We start from the raw sequence: 14,218 nt of genomic DNA on the forward strand, positions 1-14,218 counted from the left end.
TAATTTTTTTATTAAAATCATTTTATTTTTTTATTAATATTATTTCTATTATTATTATTATTATTATATTTTTTATTATGAACTCTAGTTATACATATTTTTTATTTTTTCTATTATTATTATTATTATTATTATTATAATAATATTTTATATTAGTATGAATTATTTAAGTAATATAGATTTGTTTCTATTTAAATACTAGATATATTTATTATTATAGACTATTTACTATTTAGTTAATAATAATAATAATAATAGTAATAATAATAATAATAATAAGAACAAGAATAATATATATATATATATATATATATATATGTAAAAAGAAAAAAAAAAAAAAAAAAGAAGGCAGCTCGCAAGCCGGCTCGTCTGAAGCTCGAGCTCGAGCTCGAAAAACCCGAGCTCGAGTTCGAGCTTTTTTCAAGCCGGCTCGTCGAGTTCGCAAGCCGGCTCGGCTCGTTTACCACCCCTAATTACAACCACCTCCCTGAAGTAAAGTCTATTTACGAAAACCTCCCTCATTATTTAGAAATTACATGCAGCCCTTTCAGTTTGTATGTTTCTTACATTTACCGCCTACACATGAGTGTTAATATAATAAATCTACAAATTACAAGGGTGGATGTAATTACAAAAAACCCCCTCTTGTTTGGGTAATTACAGCCACCCCCCTCCTTTTAAATATTTTTACGTAAAATTTATGTAATTCGGTTATTTATCGAACCAAATTGTATATTTTGTTCGGTAAACGGTATGAAATGTTGGCGTACCAAAATTTTGGTCCGATTTTACCGAATTAACATCTCTAAATTTACCTCTGGAGGAGTCTTTTCGTAAGATAAATACATAGTTGAGGGGGGTGGATGTAATTACCCAAACAGGAGGGGGGTTTTCGTAATTTGACCATAGCTCAGGGGGTGTATATATCAATCAATATTTGTAGTAGCACTCAAAGTTGGTCGGATTGAATCAGAAATACAGTTTCAATTTTTTTTAAGAATTGAAAAGTCGATATATATAGATTCCGGTTCGACAGAGCTAGAAAAACGAAAACTTATGAAATAGTTTTGTTTGTATATCCAACCGAGATATCATAAAATTTTAAATAATTTTAATAGATTCTGAAACTTTGAGGATCAAATTGCAAACCTTAAAAAAAGTAGGGGTCAAACAGTAGATTTTGCAGACTTTAGGAATTTGTTGTAGTTATAATCAATATTTAATTTTTTTCTCAAAGGTTAGTGGTTACACAAATGGGGAACTGGAACCAAACTGATTTTTCTAGTTTCGGTTCCGGTTATGGTCAAACTGGTTCCGGTTCGGTTAAAAAACTGTTGACCACGGTTCCGGTTCTGGTTTTAACCAAACCGGTGGTTATATCTAGGCGGAGGTGGTTGTTTGGAACTGTTTGGGGTAGGGGTGGGAACGAGCCGAGCTCGGCCCTTTTGGCCAGCTCGAGCTCGAGCTCGAGTCCATGTTGCCGAGCTCGAGCTCATCGAGCCAATTTTTTTTGGCTCGAGCTCGAGCTCATTTAATTATTTATTTATTTATTTATTTTTAATTTTTTAATTTTTTTATTAAAATTATTTAATTTTTTATTAAAATCATTTAATTTTTTATTAAAAATAATTTATAGGAAAATAAAAAAAAATTATAAAATAAATAATGAACTCTAGTTATATATTTTTTTTTAATTTTTCTATTATTATTATTATTATTATTATTATTATTATTATTATTATTATTATTATAATATTTTATATTATTATGAATTTTTTAAGTAATATAGATTTGTTTCTATTTAAGTACTAGAAATATTTATTATTATAGACTATTTACTATTTAAGTTAATAATAATAATAATAAGAATAATATATATATATATATATATATATATATATATATATATATATATATATATATATATATATATATATATATATATATATATATATATAATTAAAAAAAAAAAGGAAGGCAGCTCGCGAGCCGGCTCGCGAGCTGTCGAACAACTAGATTTGGGCTCGAGCTCGAGCTCGTCCGAAGCTCGAGCTCGTGAGCTCGAGCTCGAAAAACCCGAGCTCGAGTTCGAGCCGGCTCGTCGAGTTCGCGAGCCGGCTCGGCTCGTTTACCACCCCTAGTTTGGGTGGAGGCTTCATTTTGTGTCGGTTGTTGTTGAGTGTATATTTTACACTCAATATGTACCTTTTTACGAGGATTTTCGTATAATTTTATTGAGTTATGGTACTTAATTTAAATTTTGCGACGAAATTAATTACAAATAAACGTCGCATCAAAGAGCGACATTTTATTTTAGTCGCAACTTTATCATTGATTTTGCGACGATTCCCAAAGGTTTCGTCGCAATATTTCAGCTAACGAAAAAATAAAATCTTTGCGACGTTTCTCTGGAAAGGTCGCAAACCATGCGACCCTTTTTATGTTTCGTCGCAAAAATTTGCGACGGGCACTTTTTTGAACTTTTTTTGCGTTTCTTTCGTCGCAAACCTTTCGTCGCAAAATTATTTTTTTCGTCGCGAATAAGATTTTTTTGTCGCAAATTTTCGTCGCCTGAAATGCATTTTGGCGTAGTGAGCACGGAATGTATTTGCACCATCACCATCTTCAAATAAAGTATTTTCTACGGTAGCACCATGAATAGCGCATAGCAAAGCAGCCCCCAATACACCGGCAACTCCCATCATATGAAATGGGTTCAGCGTCCAATTATGAAATCCTTGAAAAAAGAGGATGAATCGAAATATAGCTGCTACACCAAAACTAAGTGCAAAGAACCAACCAGACTGGCCTAGTGGATAAATCAGGAATACATAAACAAAAACAACAATTGGACCAGAAAATGCGATTGCATTATAAGGTCGCAATTGAACAGATCGAGCAAGCTCAAATTGACGTAACATGAAACCTATTAGTCCGAACGCACCATGCAGAGCAACAAAAGTCCACAGACCACCTAATTGACACCAACGAGTAAAATCTCCTTGTGCTTCAGGACCCCATAGTAACAATAAAGAATGCGCTAAACTATTAGCAGGATTGGAAACTGCGGCCGTTAAGATCCGTTTTTATATTGATAGTTTCTCGTATTTATTTGCGTCATAATTAGTTTAATTGTTTAGTTGATTAAATTTGACAACCTTGCGTAGGCTGGATAAAAATCATAATTGTTAGAATTTGATACTTAGGATTAGATAATTTGAGTATTCCCTGTGGGATAGACATCCGACTCCACTTTTACTACTTATTTGCGATACGTGCACTTGCATGTTAGATATTTAGCCCAACAGTTGTAGCGCTGCTGTCAGCGAGACAACCTTGGGGCTTCGTTGCTGAACTTTCGAGATGACTTAGTGCCTGATTTCAATTCGAATATTGGGAGAGGAAGAGGTGGTTTAGGCGGCAATTCAACCGCCGCCACGGCCAGAGGTGACCGCAACACCGCCGGGGTCTGCTTTGACTTTTGTAGTGACTTAAGAGAATCAGTCGAATTCGGTGGCAATTGTAGAGCTGAGCTGATTTCTTCGACTCAGAAGTTGTATGAACCAGCTACAATAATAGTAAAATTTAGGTATGAATAACAATTAAAACGTTTTAATTAGATGATAGAATATAAAAAGTAAATAGCGACGAAATCGTACTGGTGGAGGAAGGCGCTTGTGGAATAGAAACGTTTTTTTTTTGTCCACGTGTTTGGTTATAACGGAAGACAGGCGTTAATGCTTTTGGCAGATATACGTTGAATGAGTTACGGAAGAGTATAAACTGTCCCAATTTGTTGTTTAGGAGGCATTTTGGGTCGGAGCCTATAGTCCAGAGGAATCAACTGTACTTACCCCTTTAATTTATCACATTCACACAGTCACAAATTTACAATCATAGAATGAAACGCTAAGATAAAATATATCAAATATGAATATGCATAACCAGTTTTGTCACCCACTACCCTTATTGGGCACGAGTTTTTGGATTATATATAAACTATGTAGCACGAACACAGGCGCGGACACTGCAAAATGGGGAAACTTCATTTTTTAACTTATATACATAGTCAGTTACATATTATATCTACAAATTACATCTACAATTTATATATAATTTTAAGAGATTCCAATATGAATTATTATTCCACAAATTACATTATTTATGCTAGTATGGAATTAGCACCCACAAAAAATATTAGAACACCATTAGAAGTTAAAATTAGACATGAGATTTAAGATTTTTTTTATGTGTATACAATTTCGAGTTTTTATTTAAAATAGATTTTTGATTATTTTTGGGTGGAAAAGTGTTTCCATTTTTTCTTTATTACTAAAAACATCCCCGGAACTTTTTTAAGCTTATACAATTCCGAGTTTTTTTATTTAAAATAGGTTGTTGATTTGTTTTAGGTGGAAACGTGTTTCCAATTTTTTTCGTTATTACTAGAAACGTCCTCGAAACATTTCCAACAGGTGCCATGACGTTTGAAACGTGGAAACACCTGTGATAAATTTAATAAAACAAATATATGTGCAAACCTGACATGAGAATAAGATCGTCCATGCTAACTTGCTTCAATCTGCAAATAACCTGAATATAATATATATGACTGGTGATTTATTATATGCATTATTATATATTTATATGTGAACGACAACTAGCAGAAGGCCAACTAATATTTTCTGATTCATTTATGAATTAAATAAGTTACACGCGAATCAACAACATTTAATTATAAATCCAATAAATAAAATATTTCCAGTCAGATTTGAGAAGATATACAACTATATATTGCAATATTTCCGTCAACCGTGACACGAAATGTTCACTTATAAATAACCCGAGTAGAGAAGCAAGGTATATAAAAATTAAGATGGATGCCCTCTCTTCTTCCTTCCTTCCCAAATATTCTCAATCCAACACATCCTTTGCATCGACTCCGAAGATCAGCCGTCGAACAAATATTATTCGCAGTCACTCCTTCACGATATTCAACGACCATTTATCGAAACTTATTTCGAAAACGGCCGAAAAAATCAAATTCAAGTTGATCAATAAGACCAAACCGAATACCGTTCCGTTTCTGACGACGTTGTTCAAGTCCATAGATGATTTTACATGCAACTCTCTCGACTCACTATCGCCCCCCCTTCCTCCGTCTATCGACCCGCACCATGTGCTCTCGGGCAACTACGCGCCGGTCGACCACGAGCTTCCTCCAACGGCATGCGAGTTGGTGGAGGGCTACTCGAATATTCCGAGATGTTTGAATGGTGTGTATTTACGAAACGGCCCTAATCCGCAGTTCTTGCCGCGGGGCCCGCACCACCTATTGGACGGCGACGGGATGATTCAGATGGTTAGAATATCCGACGGCGGAGCCACGTTTTGCCGGCGTTATATCAAGACTTACAAATACTTGACGGAGCGTGAATTGGGGTACGCCGTTATCCCGAGCGTTTTGTCGTCGTTCAACGGAGGCATGGCTTCCATGGCGCGTGTGTTTGTTGCTGCCGCGCGTGTGCTCGCCGGAGAGTTCAAGCCAGCGGCGAACGGGTTCGGCACGGCGAACGTCAGCGTGGCACTCATCGCCGGGAAGCTCTACGCTCTCACCGAATCGGATCTTCCGTACGAGATACGGGTGACGCCCGACGGAGATATAGCCACGGTCGGCCGCCGTGACTTCGGCGGCGGCGGCGGTTTCTTCAACATGACCGCCCACCCGAAAGTGGATCCAGTCACCGGGGAGACCTTTGCATTCCGATACTCCGGACTTGCTCCGTTTTTAACGTTTTTCAGGATCGGTTCCGACGGAAGAAAGCAGGCTAACGTGGCTATCCACGCCGTTAAGACGGCGACGGTGTTCCACGATTGCGCCGTGACGGAGAACTACGCGGTGTTCAACGAGGGGCAGATGGTGATAACCCCGGCGGAGATACTGAGGGGGCGGCGGCCGGTTCGGGTGGACGGAGGGAAGATTCCGAGGATTGGAGTGATCGAGAAGTACGCTGAGGATGACAGTGGAATGGTGTGGGTGGATGCTCCCGGGGTGAACATATCGCACGCGGTGAACGCGTGGGAAGAAGACGGCGGCGATACGGTGGTGATGGTGGCGGCGAATAATGAGAGAATAGAAATGGTTTTTGAGAGCTTAGAAATGGTTTCTGAGAATCAATTTGTTTGGGATATAATCAATCACACACGATTGTAGGGATATCAAATTTCCGGATTTTGTGTGTGTTTCCAGAAGGTTGTTTTCGGGAATCATTAAAATAGTGAGTTTTTTACTAATATTGAAAATATGACTGGATCCCCCTTATTAAAAAAAGGGTAAAATTCACTTTGCACCCCTGTATTATGAGAAAGGTATCGTTTACCCCCCTGCTGTATGAAAAAAATCAAATACCCCCCTGACGTTAATTTTTTTCTTGAATCCGTTAGTCAAACCCTTTGACTGGCCGTTATAAAGACCCGTTGACTTTTTTTTTTTTTTTTTTTTATAATTTTGTTTTTTCTTAAAAAAATATTTTAATTAATATTACTGTCTTGACTGCTAAATTACTGTCTCCGACAGTTATTTAACTGTCGGAGACAGTAATTTAACTGTTAATTGACTCTTTTTTTTTTTTTTTTTTTCTTCAAAAATATTTTAATTAATATTACTGTATTCGTTGCGAAATTATTGTCTCCAGCAGTTATTTAAATGTCGGAGACAGTAATTTAACTATTAATTGACTTTTTTATTCTTAAAAAAAATAAATTTCATTAATATTACTGTATTCGTTGCTAAATTACTGTCTCCGGCAGTTATTTAACTGTCGGAGACAGTAATTTAACTGTTCATTGACTTTGTTTTTTCCTTAAAAAAATTATTTTAATTAATATTACTGCCTTGGATGTTAAATTACTATCTCCAACAGTAATTTAACTATCTTAGACAATAATATTAATGTTCGGAAAAATAATATTCATAATATTACTGTCCCAAACAGTAATATTACTGTCTGAGACAGTAATTTAGTAGCCAAGACAGTAATATTAATTAAAATATTTTTTTTCTAAGAAAAACAATTCAAAAAAAAAAAAAAGTCAACGCCGGAATCTGTCCGGAAAAAAAACATTTCAGAAAAAAATTATTTTCTGAAAAAAATAAAGTTTTGGGGGTTAATGTGATATATTTGTTTAAATTCGGGGTCAATGTGTAATATTAAGAAAGTTAGAGTATAATGGGTGGAATTGATAAGAATTATATTATTGAGGGTATTTTAGACTAAAGACATGGGGATGGGCTTAATTGAGAGACTGGTTTTTTTGTGGACCAAAACGCATTTAAGTCCCATGTGATGGGCCTTTTTGCCATTTGCCCATTTAAATATATATTATATAAGTTCATTAATTTCTTAAAACATCTTATCACACATAATTATATATATATATATATATATATATATATATATATATATATGGGATAATTACACTTTTGGTCCCTATACTTGCCACCTAAAACGATTTTATTAGTCTTTAAATTTTGAAGTTCACGAAATTTGTCATCAATCTTACCACATTTTGATACTTTTGACTTGGTTGTCAACTTTCCGAGTTAACTTGGACAGTAATGTCATGTGCTCCTGAAGTGACGTCTAAGGGGCAGTAAAAAATCCAACTGGAATACACTCAATCCATTTGGCAGCTTTCCCCAATTTATATTCTCAAATCCCTAATTCCCTTTGATTTCATTTCAATTGAATTGGAGCCGAATGTCACGGCCCGCTAATTTTGACCCAACCCCTTGCCAGTTTCCCTTGGGTTGGGGAGGTTAGGAAGACCAAGACTTAGCCCAAATAGGGTTAGGCCCAAGTTGGCCCATATGTATAGAGGTAGGTAGAGGTAGGTGGTGGTAGGTAGAGACATTTTAGGGATTCTTTGGAGTGTTCCACTCCCGACCGTTAGATCATATCGATCTCCACCGTCCATTGAGGAGGTGGTCTTGTATAAATAGAGGTAGGGTCCTCATTTGTAATCATCCAACATATCCAACATATCCAACAAAGCAATAAGCACTCAAGCAATAGAGTACTTTCTTACCAACTCTCTTATCTTCTTAATTTCTTTCTTCGTTTCCATCACTTAAGTATTCGCAACACATTCGGGAGAGGCTGACTTAGCTATCGCGAGGGGCGAGAAGGAGCTAAGGCCGCACGGTTCTTTGTTAAGTGAACAAGTCCGTGACAAGTGGTATCAGAGCCCGGCTAAGGGCTTTGTGTTGATCGAATCCTCAACGATGGCGAACGTTGAAGATATTTCGTACGTAACCGAGGGACGTGGCAGGAAGGCCCAAGTAAACAACAAGAAGAAGAGGGACCACAGCAAGGCTCGTGGGGAGAGTACCGTTAATGAGGCTGTGCTAATGGATCATGGCGAAAGACTCGAGAGGCTCGAGAATAACGTCGCCATAGCGGAGCTTAGCGAACGATTCGAGAAGCTCGAGCACGATACAGAAGTGTTGGAGAATCACGTCGCCGAGCAACTCGATTTGTCTAGAGACAATGAGGCGTTGCGGGAGGAACGGTTGGATCGATTAGAGGCCATCATCCAATCCCTCCAAGAGAGCATCGAGGGGATGCGCGACGACTTGGCCTTGTGCAAAAAGGCCGCCGCTAACGGGAGCACTGGCGTTGCTTCGAGTTCAAGGGTGAACTGCCCGAAGCCAACGGGATTCAACGGCGTAAGGGACGCCAAGGAAGTCGAGAACTTCATATGGAGGATGGAGCAATATTTCGAGGGTATCGGTCTAGTCGACGAAACGACTAAGGTAAGAACTGCTTCCCTTTATCTTTCCGATACAGCTATGTTATGGTAGCGTAGAAAGCACGCCGATATCGAGAAAGGCGTTTGCCGAATCGATACTTGGGAAGAGTTCAAGAGGGAACTCAAGCGACACTTCTACCCGGAGAACGTCGTCTATGAGGCTCGAAGGAAGTTGAGGGAACTCAAGCAACGAAGTTCAATCCGCGAATACGTGAAGGAGTTCACCACCCTCACCCTTCAAATTCCCAACCTTTCCGAGGAGGATCTCCTTTTCCACTTCACCGATGGGTTACAAGGCTGGGCCAAGCAAGAACTCCACCGACGAGACATATAATCCGTCGATGAAGCTATTGCCGCCGCCGAGTCTTTAACCGAATATCAACCGAGAGAGCCGTTGCGAAAAGAGAAGTGGAACCCGACTAAAGGCGGAGAAGTGAGACGGGACTATCGAGACAACCGAGACCCAAGGCGAGCGTCAACCTCGAGGGGAGGAGACAAGCCATTCTCATGCCATCAACTTGAAGAAAAGAAGAGGTCGTTTGTGCCTAAGGGAGGATGCTTCGTGTGCAAGGGGCCGCACGCGATGAGTCAATGTCCCAAGATGGGGTCATTGTCGGCACTCTTACAACAAGAGGCCGAGCAAGGCACAAACGAGGGGCTAGGCAACATGGGATCGCTCCAACTTCTGAACGCCTTAAAGGCTAATCCGATGCCGGCAACATCAAGCAAGGGGCTGATGTACGTGGAGGCCCGCATCAACGATACCCCAGCAAAGGTGATGGTGGACACGGGAGCAACCCACAACTTTATCACCGAGGACGAGGCCAAGAGGGTTGGCCTATGGTGGACCAGACGAGGCTCAAGGCCGTTAACGCTAAGGCACAACCGCTCAACGGTGTAGCACGAGACGCGGAGCTACACTTAGGCACTTGGAAGGGCCAAGTGGATTTTTCGGTAGCACCGATGGATGACTTCAAGGTGGTGCTAGGCATGGACTTCTTCCGCAAGGTAATGGCTATCCCGATGCCTTGTTTCAATTCGGTTTGCATCTTAGAGAAGGGGACACCTTGCATGGTGCCGGCCATCAACGGCACCACTAAGGAAGAAAGCACGCAACCAAGGCAACTGTCGGCCACGCAAGTTGCCAAGGGAGTTCGACGGGGCGAGCCGACATTTTTAGCCGCTTTAAAGGAGTACAAACGGGGGAAGGTGAACGTTGTGGCCGATACTTTGAATAGAAAAGCCGAACTCGTAGCCATTAGCTCGACAAGGGGGAAATTGGCCGACATGATCCGAGAAGGGCTCGAACATGATCCCATGGCCAAGGAGCTAATCCGACTCGTCAAGGAGGGCAAGACGAGGCAATTTTGGGTAGAAGACGGCCTACTCTACACGAAGGGACAGCGACTCTTCGTTCCGAAGTGGGGCAGCTTGAGGAAGGACCTCATAAGGGAATGCCACGACACCAAGTGGGCGGGGCATCCGGGCCAAGGGCGGACAATGGCGTTACTCGAGACGGCCTACTTTTGGCCTCACATACGGGACAGTGTCGACACATATGTGAAGACTTGTCTGGTGTGCCAACAAGACAAGGTGGAGAATAAGCAGCCGGCAGGGTAACTTGAGCCACTCCCAATCCCCGAGCGACCATGGGAGTCGATCTCAATGGACTTCATTAGTGCCTTGCCGAAGTCCGAGGGGGCCGGATCTATCATGGTGGTGGTAGATTGCATTTTAAAGTACGGGACGTTCATAGCTTGCCCGAGGGATTGCACCGCGGAGGAGGCAGCCCGGTTCTTTTTCAAGAACGTCGTCAAGTATTGGGGACTACCGAGGAACATCATAAGCGATCGAGACCCACGCTTCACGGGGCGATTATGGACGGAGCTTTTCAAACTTTTAGGGTCCGAACTTTGCTTCTCGACGAGTTTTCACCCCCAAACCGACGGGCAAACGGAGAGAGTGAACGCCCTACTCGAGTGCTACTTACGGCACTTCGTGGGAGCCAATCAAAAAGATTGGGCGAAGCTCCTCGACATGGCTCAATTCTCGTACAACTTGCAGTGGAGTGAAGCCACGGGGAGGAGTCCATTCGAGCTCGCAACGGGACAACAACCGCTTACGCCGCACACTTTGGCTATGGCAACCGATGGAAGGAGTCCCGGAGCATTGAAGATGGCTAAGTCGTGGGAGGAACAAGCCGACTTAGCCCGGGCATGCCTTGAGAAGGCCAGACGACGAATGAAGAAATGGGCGGACGACAAACGACGACCACGGGAATTCGACGTTGGGGCCCAAGTGATGGTGAAACTATTGCCCTAACAATTCAAGGCATTGAGGAGCATGCACAAGGGACTTGTGCGAAGGTACGAAAGACCATTCCCGGTGATCGCCAAGGTCGGTAAAGTTTCGTATCGTCTATAACTTCCAAGTTCTTTGAAAATTCACCCGGTCTTCCATGTGAGTATGTTGAAGCCTTATCACGGAGACAAGGAAGACCCGAGCCGAGGAGAGTCGCACCGAGCACCACCCATCATGACTAAGTCATACGATAAGGAGATCGAGGAAGTGCTCGGCCGACAATTGAAGCGACGTAGGGGAGTTCCACCGAGTATTCAATACCTCATCAAATGGAAGGGATTACCCGAGTCTGAGGCAACATGGGAGACGAAGGAAGACTTGTGGCAATTTCATGATCGTCTCCACTTGTTCGAGGCAACGAGGACGTCGCCGGATTAGGCGGGGGAGGATGTCACGGCCCGCTAATTTTGACCCAACCCCTTGCCAGTTTCCCTTGGGTTGGGGAGGTTAGGAAGACCAAGACTTAGCCCAAATAGGGTTAGGCCCAAGTTGGCCCATATGTATAGAGGTAGGTAGAGGTAGGTGGTGGTAGGTAGAGACATTTTAGGGATTCTTTGGAGTGTTCCACTCCCGACCGTTAGATCATATCGATCTCCACCGTCCATTGAGGAGGTGGTCTTGTATAAATTGAGGTAGGGTCCTCATTTATAATCATCCAACATATCCAACATATCCAACATATCCAACAAATACAATAAGCACTCAAGCAATAGAGTACTTTCTTACCAACTCTCTTATCTTTTTAATTTCTTTCTTCGTTTCCATCACTTAAGTATTCGCAACACATTCGGGAGAGGCTGACTTAGCTATCGCGAGGGGCGAAAAGGAGCTAAGGCCGCACGGTTCTTTGTTAAGGGAACAAGTCCGTGACACGAAGGTCAGGATTGTGGGTGAGTTAAGTCTGGGAGTGAGGGAGGATCAATGGGCGCCATTTTTTTTTTCTTTTTCCAGTTTTGCAGATGTTGATTTTCTTGTTATGTTTTTTGACGGAGGAGAGTGGTGGAGAGGTGGAAGACGACGGGAGGTGATGGAGGAAATGACATATTTTAAGTTTGAAAGAAAATTAGGCATTAAATATTTGGAAAAGAAGATGTGAAGTTTAATTCCAGCTCATTTTTAGGGTGCGAAGTGGACGTTACGTGAGGCTCACATGACCGTCCCATCCAACTTAACAGGAAACATTGACGACAAAGCAAAATTATTAAAAATTGGTAAGAGTGAGGACTTTTTTTGTGAATTTATAAGTTTGAGGACTAAAATCATTTTAGGTGGCAAGTACATGAACCAAAAGTATTATTATCCCATATATATTATCTTTCAAAATTTTGTCTAATAAAAGATTAGTAGCTTTTCAATTCTATAAGATCCAACAAGAATTAGATTGGTATGTTATCTATTTTATGGTAAATTACAACTGGGGGTGGGAACGAGCCGAGCTCGGCTCTTTTGGCCAGCTCGAGCTCGAGCTCGAGTCCATGTTGCCGAGCTCGAGCTCATCGAGCCAATTTTTTTTGGCTCGAGCTCGAGCTCGAGCCAATTTTGGCAAGCTCGAGCTCAGGCTTATTTAATTTTTTTTCTTTTATTATTTAATTTTTTTATTAAAATCATTTTATTTTTTTATTAATATTATTTCTATTATTATTATTATTATATTTTTTATTATGAACTCTAGTTATATATATTTTTTATTTTTTCTATTATTATTATTATTATTATTATTATTATTATTATTATAATAATATTTTATATTATTATGAATTATTTAAGTAATATAGATTTGTTTCTATTTAAATACTAGATATATTTATTATTATAGACTATTTACTATTTAGTTAATAATAATAATAATAATAATAATAATAATAATAATAATAATAATAATAATAAGAACAAGAATAATATATATATATATATATATATATATATATATATATATATATATATATATATATATATATATATATATATATATGTAAAAAGAAAAAAAAAAAAAAAGAAGGCAGCTCGCAAGCCGGCTCGCGAGCTGCCGAACAACTAATTTTGGGCTCGAGCTCGAGCTCGTCTGAAGCTCGAGCTCGAGCTCGAGTTCGAGCTTTTTTCAAGCCGGCTCGTCGAGTTCGCGAGCCGGCTCGGCTCGTTTACCACCCCTAATTACAACCACCTCCCTGAAGTAAAGTCTATTTACGAAAACCTCCCTCATTATTTAGAAATTACATGCAGCCCTTTCAGTTTGTATGTTTCTTACATTTACCGCCTACACATGAGTGTTAATATAATAAATCTACAAATTACAAGGGTGGATGTAATTACGAAAAACCCCCTCTTGTTTGGGTAATTACAGCCACCCCCCTCCTTTTAAATATTTTTACGTAAATTTATGTAATTCGGTTATTTATCGAACCAAATTGTATATTTTGTTCGGTAAACGGTATGAAATGTTGGCGTACCAAAATTTTGGTCCGATTTTACCGAATTAACATCTCTAAATTTACCTCTAGAGGAGTCTTTTCGTAAGATAAATACATAGTTGAGGGGGGTGGATGTAATTACCCAAACAGGAGGGGGGTTTTCGTAATTTGACCATAGCTCAGGGGGTGTATATATCAATCAATATTTGTAGTAGCACTCAAAGTTGGTCGGATTGAATCAGAAATACAGTTTCAATTTTTTTTAAGAATTGAAAAGTCGATATATATAGATTCCGGTTCGACAGAGTTAGAAAAACGAAAACTTATGAAATAGTTTTGTTTGTATATCCAACCGAGATATCATAAAATTTTAAATAATTTTAATAGATTCTGAAACTTTGAGGATCAAATTGCAAACCTTAAAAAAAGTAGGGGTCAAACAGTAGATTTTGCAGACTTTAGGAATTTGTTGTAGTTATAATCAATATTTAATTTTTTTCTCAAAGGTTAGTGGTTACACAAATGGGGAACTGGAACCAAACCGATTTTTCTAGTTTCGGTTCCGGTTATGGTCAAACTGGTTCCGGTTCGGTTAAAAAACTGTTGACCACGGTTCCGGTTCTGGTTTTAACCAAACC

At 39.9% G+C, this 14,218-nt stretch overlaps 1 pseudogene; it reads left to right on the plus strand.

Moving 5' to 3' along the window:
* The first annotated feature begins 4,848 nt into the window (after nt 1-4,848).
* On the plus strand, nt 4,849-6,214 carry LOC148771855 (putative carotenoid cleavage dioxygenase 4, chloroplastic pseudogene; annotated as a pseudogene).
* The last annotated feature ends 8,004 nt before the right edge of the window (nt 6,215-14,218 follow it).

The sequence above is a fragment of the Erythranthe guttata genome, chromosome 3 (genome assembly GCF_056151865.1).
Source record: "Erythranthe guttata isolate IM_541 chromosome 3, IM_541, whole genome shotgun sequence".
NCBI lineage: Eukaryota > Viridiplantae > Streptophyta > Magnoliopsida > Lamiales > Phrymaceae > Erythranthe > Erythranthe guttata.